Source organism: Mus pahari, chromosome 14, assembly GCF_900095145.1.
Source record: "Mus pahari chromosome 14, PAHARI_EIJ_v1.1, whole genome shotgun sequence".
Taxonomy (NCBI): domain Eukaryota; kingdom Metazoa; phylum Chordata; class Mammalia; order Rodentia; family Muridae; genus Mus; species Mus pahari.
In genome coordinates this window covers 6,085,601-6,093,569 of record NC_034603.1, presented here as the reverse complement: position 1 = coordinate 6,093,569, position 7,969 = coordinate 6,085,601, and positions in this window count along the sequence as shown.

The following is a 7,969-nucleotide window of genomic DNA, read 5'->3' as shown; positions in this document are numbered from 1 at the left end:
TCTCTCTCTCTCTCTCTCTCTCTCTCTCTGTGTGTGTGTGTGTGTGTGTGTGTGTGTGTGTGTGTGCATTCATTCCTTTGCTTTGTAGGTGTGGAATTATTTACTTCTGTGTATTCTTGGGTGTATTTAGCCTCTTTGGGTTCTCATTTTTCCTTTTAGTATCTTCTGTAAGAATGAACCTGTGGATAGATATTGTTTAAATTTGGTTTTGTCATGGAATATCATGTTTTCTCCATCTATGGTGATTAAATTTTGCTGGGTATAGTGGTCTCAGCTGACATATGTGGTCTCTTAGAGTCTAGAAACATCTGCCCAGGTCATTTGGTTTTAGAGTTTCTATTGAGAGAAAATTCAGGAGGAATTCTGATAGGACTGCCTTTATATTGATATTTGGCCTTTTTTCCCCTTGCAGTTCTTAATAGTATTTTTTTGTTCTGTACTTACAGCATTTTGATTATTGTATAGCAGGTAATATTCTCTTCTTGTTCAATCTGTTTGGTGTTCTCTATGCTTATATTTCATAGGCACATCATTCTTTAGGTTGTGGAAATTTTCTTCTATAGTTGTTGAAAATATTTTCTGGGTCTTGTAGCTATTAATCTTCTCCATCTTCTATTCCTATACTTCTTACGTTTGCTGTTTATATTTTACCCTAGATTTCTTGGAAATTTTGTGTCAGGAACTTTTTAGATTTAATGCTTTCTTTGACTGATGCACCAATTTCTTCAATCCTATCTTCGACATCTAGATTCTCTCTTTAACCTCTTGTATTCTGTTGGTGATGCTTGTACCTGTAGTTCCTTTTCCTCATCCCTAGGTTTTCCATCTCCAGGATTGCCTTAGTTTGTGTTTTCTTATTGCTTCTCTTTCCATTTTCAGATTTTGTATATTTCCTTCACCTGTTTGATTGTATTTTCCTGTATTTCTGTAATGAAATTATACATTTCCTCTTTAAAGGCCACTGTCATCTTTATAAGATTGGATTTAAGGTCATCTTTCCCTGCATCAGCTCTGTTAGGATATCCAGGGCCTGTTGTAGTAGGATTGCTGGGCTCTGGTAGAGCCATATTGCCCTGGCTTTTATTAATTGTGTTCTTATGCTGCCCCTTAGCCTTCCAGTTATCCCTGGTGTTGGGTGGATATTCCTGATGGCAGCAGGACTCCTCAGGGAAGCAGAACCATGTGCTTAACCCTGGAAGTCAGGGCACAGCACAGAGATCCCCTCTTCTGGCTGTACCCCAGGTGAACCATGAGAGATCTCTTAATTGACCTCTGTGGAAATGTGGAGACCTTCATTACAAGTTCGTCTATACCTGAAAACCACAATATGCGAGGCCTTGTTATGGAGACCAGGGGCAGGCATGGAGTAAGGTAAGTAGGAGTATATGGCCAATGTGGCTAGAATGTAATAAATAAAGAAAAGTGTTAAAATGAGGCAGGAACACAGGCAGGGTTTGTATATGCTTAAAGGTTCCAGTATACTTAGATAAAAATTCTATGTTACAAATGATGAGAGTATATTACAATTTTAGTAACTCTCTTTTCCTCTGTGTTCTCTTAGAATGCCCCTTGCTTTTGAGTAGGCTGTACTGTTGAGCCCTTGGCCTAAGACATTTTTCTGAACAAAAAACCCTATCTATCTATCTATCTATCTATCTATCTATCTATCTATCTATCTATCTATCTCACACACACACACACACACACACACACACACACACATACACACATGAACACACATGCATATGTAAACATATGCTTTCTAATATACTTTCAGGATATGGCCAGGCTTCTGTATCCAGTCTGGTAAACCAGGATTTATTAGAACATTCATGTTTCCTGTAACTTATAATGATACCTTTCTAAGCTGGAATCTTTCCTTTAAAATAGTCTGCATTACTTAGATGTCAGAGAATCCTTAGAAACTATACCTATTTTTTTAAAAAAAAAATTGAGAATACATTTGAAGCATACTTAGGTCCAAAGAAACTGCATAGGTTTTATGAACTATCAATCAGTGAGAACAGTTTTCATATTTGTTTTAATTATTGATGTAATTTATTAACCCATCTTTTATGCAATTGTTGTGCTAGCCAATTCCTATCCATGTTGTCATTTAATTTTCACTAGCAATGGTGTAAATATCCAACTTAATGATGAAAGCAAAGCCCAAGGATGCGTCTGCTTTGTTCTGTCTCTGGAACCTGTAATAAAAGCTGTGTGTGAAGATATAAAAGGCTAGAAATAATAGTTTGCCTCATTCTTAAAAACACATGAATAAACTAATTAATCAAAATGACAGTTCAGCTTAGAGACCAATAGATGAGGTATAACTGAGGTTAGGCCTCCCTAAATGTGAAGGCCACGCTTTGTGACAGTGCCTTCCTTATGGGTTGTACAGTGGCCTGCTTCTGCCTCACACCTCAGAGGATAGTTCAACTGAAAGAAGACAACAAACTCAGGGAGGCAGATCAGGGAACAGTACCTCACCCTCCCTATTTATCTCCTCTGGCCCCAGGGAGCACTTTGCTGTATCCTCTTAGGAAATCACACTGATTGGATGACAAAATGTTAATAATGTTGTTATTTTGTTAAAAACCAAGGTGTGCCCAAAGGCCTTTTCAAGTTGCTTGATTTTACACACACACACACACACACACACACACACACACACACACACAGACACTCATTCTAGCTGGGAATACCACATGGAGACCAGAAGAGTATAACTCTTGCATCCATTCTATAACTAAATATGCTTATGTTGTTGTGAAGCGATGTTTCTACCTTGCCCTTTACATACAAAACACTACTATGATGTCTGTGAATACAATAAGAGTTATCTTAAGGGAATACAGTTTCATTCTTTGATTTTAGTGAGATAGGTGCACATTTGTGAGATCTGAACAAGAGTGGGTGCTACAACACTAAACAATAGGTGCATGGGTCCGATTCATCTTTCATTCTCCCGTCTTTCCTGAATGGACACTCTTCTCCAGACAGTGCTTCTTTTGGTGTTATGAACAGAAATTTAAGATCAAGCTATTGGAGCTGTGCCCCAAAAGGCTTTCAGAAAGCACCTATTCTGTGTGTTGCACAGGAACAAGCCGTGTACTCCATCCGGTACATTTAGAAACTGAAGCCAATTACGCTATGTCTACTTCATAGCAATCTTTAAAGTGCATTGTTGGGGAATCTAAGTGATGCTTAAGTTCAAATAAAGAAAAAAGATTTGTACTTATGTGACTTTATTTATATAGAGTATCCCATGTATTTACTTAGTATCCCACTACTAATTTCCCTATAAGACACAATGATCGTTCTATGGAAGTGGTGATCTGTGGGGTAGCTTTTGGGAAATACTAAGAGCTTTAAGAAACTCATGGTTTAAAAAAAAAAAAAAAAAAGAGTTTGTTTTCGAGCATAAGTCTGTTCTGACCTCTAGTGACTAGGGGCTAATGCATAAGTTTGTAAAAGAGAAATATTTCTGGAAGATATGACACAGTTACCTCTGGCTCTTAACTGCAAGTGGTAACATGCAGCAGGTGAGAACACGGCTTGAAGTTGCCACCAGCACACTTATTACACAGCCGACATGACTTTGTGTGGCACTGCAGTTTTCTGAACCTAACCTCTACACAACACTTAACTCAGTGGAAATGGTGGTAACGCTGTAAACAGAGTGCTTAGCCATGCGCTGTGAGAGCTAGTAAGTGTTCCCCCAGTAAGAGAGCATGTCTCTTTCTTTCTCTAATGTTCTAATACATCTATACATAATCCTCTACATCCCCACAGAGGAGTAGCACCGCCCCCCCNCCCCNCCCCCGCCGATGTCAGGTTTTACATTTGAACAAAGACCAAGGAGATATTAACTGTCTCATGTATAGACCTCATTAGTGCCATTCAAAAATCAAGATTAGTGGTTTATGGACACAGAATTCAGATTCATTACCCCCAATATTACCCACACTCTTCTTCAGTGTTTGCACTGTTAAGTGCTCTTTTGAAAAGCCATTAGCAGAAAATCATTCATTAGAACTACTTTTAATGTTAAAAATCAGTTTTCTATAAAAGCCTATGAATATTCTTTACGCTGTCACTACACTAGTATGGGTATGTTTTCTTAACCACGAGACTGGATTTCATAAAATAATCTCCGAGGGAAATTGATAGTTTGAGACCATGCATTGATGTTTACCACCCAGCCCAGCGATTGCCAAACAAACATTTGTCTTTTCAGAAATACAAGTCATAGGTAGACCTGCAAACAAGTATTTTAACTTATCTACAGAATCATTTGCTGCTCACATGTCTGTAACTGGCATTCATAACGAGAAAAAAAATCCCTCTGCAGGTATATAAAAAGACTTTGTGCTTAAGTTCATAATGATTTCAGTAGGGTTCCTATGCTATATGCGAGGTTTATTATTTATTTTCTCAGGCAGAACATGACAACAGTTATGAATATTTCAGCGTGACTATATATTATTAATCGTGTTATTCCTCTGCTCCATTCCAAGAGGGTCCCATCTCATTCAGAGTAAAAGTAAAAGTCCTTGAAATGGGTTTCAAGGCTCTTTGATCTTATCTAAACTACCCTCGTCCCACTTGCTCACTCTGCTAGAACTACGCTGCTCTTCTTGTCCCAGGGGTGCTCCTGCCTACACACTTTATACTGTCATGTCTTTCTCCCTCATATTATCTTCTTCTAGATACTCACAAAACTGGGCCCCCACTGCCTTCAAGTCTCTGCCCATAGTTTACCTGGCTGCTCCTTATAAACGAAAATGACCCTCTTCCTTGTAAACGCTTCCATACATTTCCCTGTGACACTCTGTTGTCTGACATAATCACATCTGCTCATGAGAGTCAATTGCTGTAATTTGAAGATTTTTCTAGGAAACACTAAACATCTAACCACTGAAATCAGACAGTTTAGACATATTTACAGTCTGGAATTAATTGGCAAAAGCTACCCACCTAGGCATGTTTTGTTTTGAATTGCTGGTTTACCAGAGTACTACAAGACACACTGTAAATGGACTTGCTTAGATAGTCACTGTTTCACTCTTTTCATTATTGGTGTAGGTTCAATAATCAAGGGAACATCCTGGGTATCTCATGTCATAGACAGTGTTTGACACAGCCATTTACATGTTGTAGTATGAGGATACTACATAGTATCGTCATAGTTAACTTCATAATTAGATACTCTCTATCACTTGTGAAGGGTAAGATTAATCCTCAATATTCACAAACTTAAGGAATCAGAGAATATATTTGAGAACTCTATATATCAGGCCTTAGAAATATGCTGATTACATAGGTCCCAGCCTTCCTGTAATTCATACGATTATAAGGGAAAGGGGACAAATGGTGAAGTATTATAGACAAGAATATTTTTAAAATGTTCTAATATTCCTCATTGTCAGTGAAACACAAAATCCTTAACACCATCAGAGGCAGAGAGGGTCTAATTCATGTGTGTTGAAAGAAAGAACTTCTTTCCCATCCACGTTACAATCATAGTACAATAATGACTGAAGCTGGGAAGGGAAGTCAAGGAGAAACATGGAGGAAGTCTGGGACTTAGAGACCACAGATGAACATTGCTTGGTGGTTGATTGCTCTTAAGGCTCATGTTCAGCTGCCTTTTTACACCTAGCAGGTTCACCCTCCCAGCAGTGGCATCACTCACATTTGGATGAGCCCTCCCACAGCATCATTAGTCACCAAAGTGCCTTCTCAGACTTCTCTATAGGCCAATCTGACAGAGTCATGTAAGTGGAAATAAGAATAGAGGGGATAGCAAGGATAGAGGGGGATTGAGGAAAGAGACAAATAATTATAAGTACATTTGAGAATCCACATGGAAACCCACAGTGCTTTTTAAACAAAACACACACACATACACACACACACACACACACACACACGTGCATGCCTGTACACACATTTTAACTTTTAGATAACCTAATATTCTGAGGATGATAAACCCCCCAGAAGCCATAGAGTATTTTTCCTCAAGCTATTGTATAGAGGTTTGCCAGAGACTCCCGAAACAATACAGGCAATTGTCACTGTTTTTGACTGTACTCTAGAATTCAGTGATAAGACTCTATTGATGAAAATGTCACACAATTTGGTTGTAGAAAATAGAGAAATCAAGTTGCTGCAGACCAAGTAGGTATCTTCCTGCTATGTAGACTGCTGTGAAAAAAATATATTATTAATAATGAGAATCCTGTGAACCACAATAATTTCTAACAAGACTATGGATTCAGTAGTACCACGGATGGTATAAAAGTAGCTTATTTCTTTCTAAGTAGACTTAATCCCACTCCAGAGAAGTAAATGTGAGTCTAGTACTGCACACAAGCCCATAATTTGAAGCTCGTTGTTTTCAAGGTTGAGCCTACTATTCATTTTGTTAAATGGACATAATATTAAATTGTCCTCTACACTCATATCACTGTATCTATAAGTTGGTGGAGCTCTCAGGCCACATCAAAAAAAGTATTTTTAACCATGAGCCGCAGTTAACTTAGAAAAATACAACTGTTGGGGAGAGGGCAGCCTGCAGAAGCAACTCAGCTTCTGGGAAAGATCCCCTTTCTGGCTCCAGTAATCCGGTGCCTTTCCCGCCCAAGGAGGGGTGTCTGCCTGGGAGCAGTCCCCAGGCCTGAACCACTAGGAGGTTTTTGCTCCAGTGCACTGCCTGGGAGAGGGCAGCCTGCAGAAGCTACAGAGCTGCTGGGACAGACTCCATTTCTGGCTCCAGATATCTGGCACCTTTCCTGCCAGAAGAGAACTGGTAAAAGAGCCATCTTTGCTCCAGTGCATGGTCAGGGAGAGGGTGGCCTGCAAAAGCAACACAGCTGCTGGGACAGACTCCTTATCTGGCTCCAGTCATCCAGCACCTTTCCGGACCAAGGAGGGGTGTCCACCCTGGAGGAGTCTCAAGGCCTGAGCTGGCAGGAGAGCCATCTTTGCTCCGGTTCGCTTAGGCTCCAGTCTGCACTGGCGGGAGTGTGGACCACAGAAGCTACAGAGCTTCGGGACAGACAGAAGCACCCTAACTTCTGGGACAGACCCTGTTTCGGGCTCCAGAAATTTGGACACCTTCCTTGCCAGAGGAAAGGTGGCCACCTATGAGGGCTCTGTCTGCCAGAGCAGGTGAGAGAGTCATATTGTGTCCAGAGTCCCTCAGTAGCTAGTTTGTGCAGGTGAGTGAATAAACTGCAGAGGCAACACATCTTCTGGGACAGGCCTTGTTTGGGGCCTACATCTTCAGCCAGGAGGCANATCTGAATGCCAGGCCTCTGTGCACCTTCCCTGCTAGAGGAGAGCTTCCCTGCAGAGTTTTTTTCTGACCACTGAGACTCAGGAGAGAGCTGGACTCCCAGGACTGCTGACAGAGGCTAACAGAATCACAGGAGGAACAAGCTGCAACCAGAGACATCTATAAGAACTAACTCCAGAAATCACCAGATGGCGAAAGGCAAACATAGGAATCTTACTAACAGAAACCAAGATCACTCACCATCATCAGAACCTAGCATTCCCACCTCAGTCAGTCCTGAATACCCCAACACATCCGAAAAGCAAGAATTGGATTTAAAAGAATACCTCATGATGCTGGTAGAGGACTTTAAGAAGGGCATTATTAAAGAAATGCAGGAGAATGCTGCTAAAGACGTACAAGTCCTTAAAGAAAAACAGGAGAATACTTCTAAAGAGGTAGAAGTCCTTAAAGAGAGAGAGGAGAACAGAAACAAACATGATGGAATTGAACAAAACCATCCAAGACCTAAAAAGGGAAATAGAAACAATAAAGACAACCCAAAATGTGACAACTCTGGAGATAGGAACCCTAGGAAAGAAATCAGGAACCATAAATGTGAGAATAAGCAATAGAATACAGGAGATAGAAGAGAGAATCTCAGNTGCAGAAGATTCCATAGAGAAC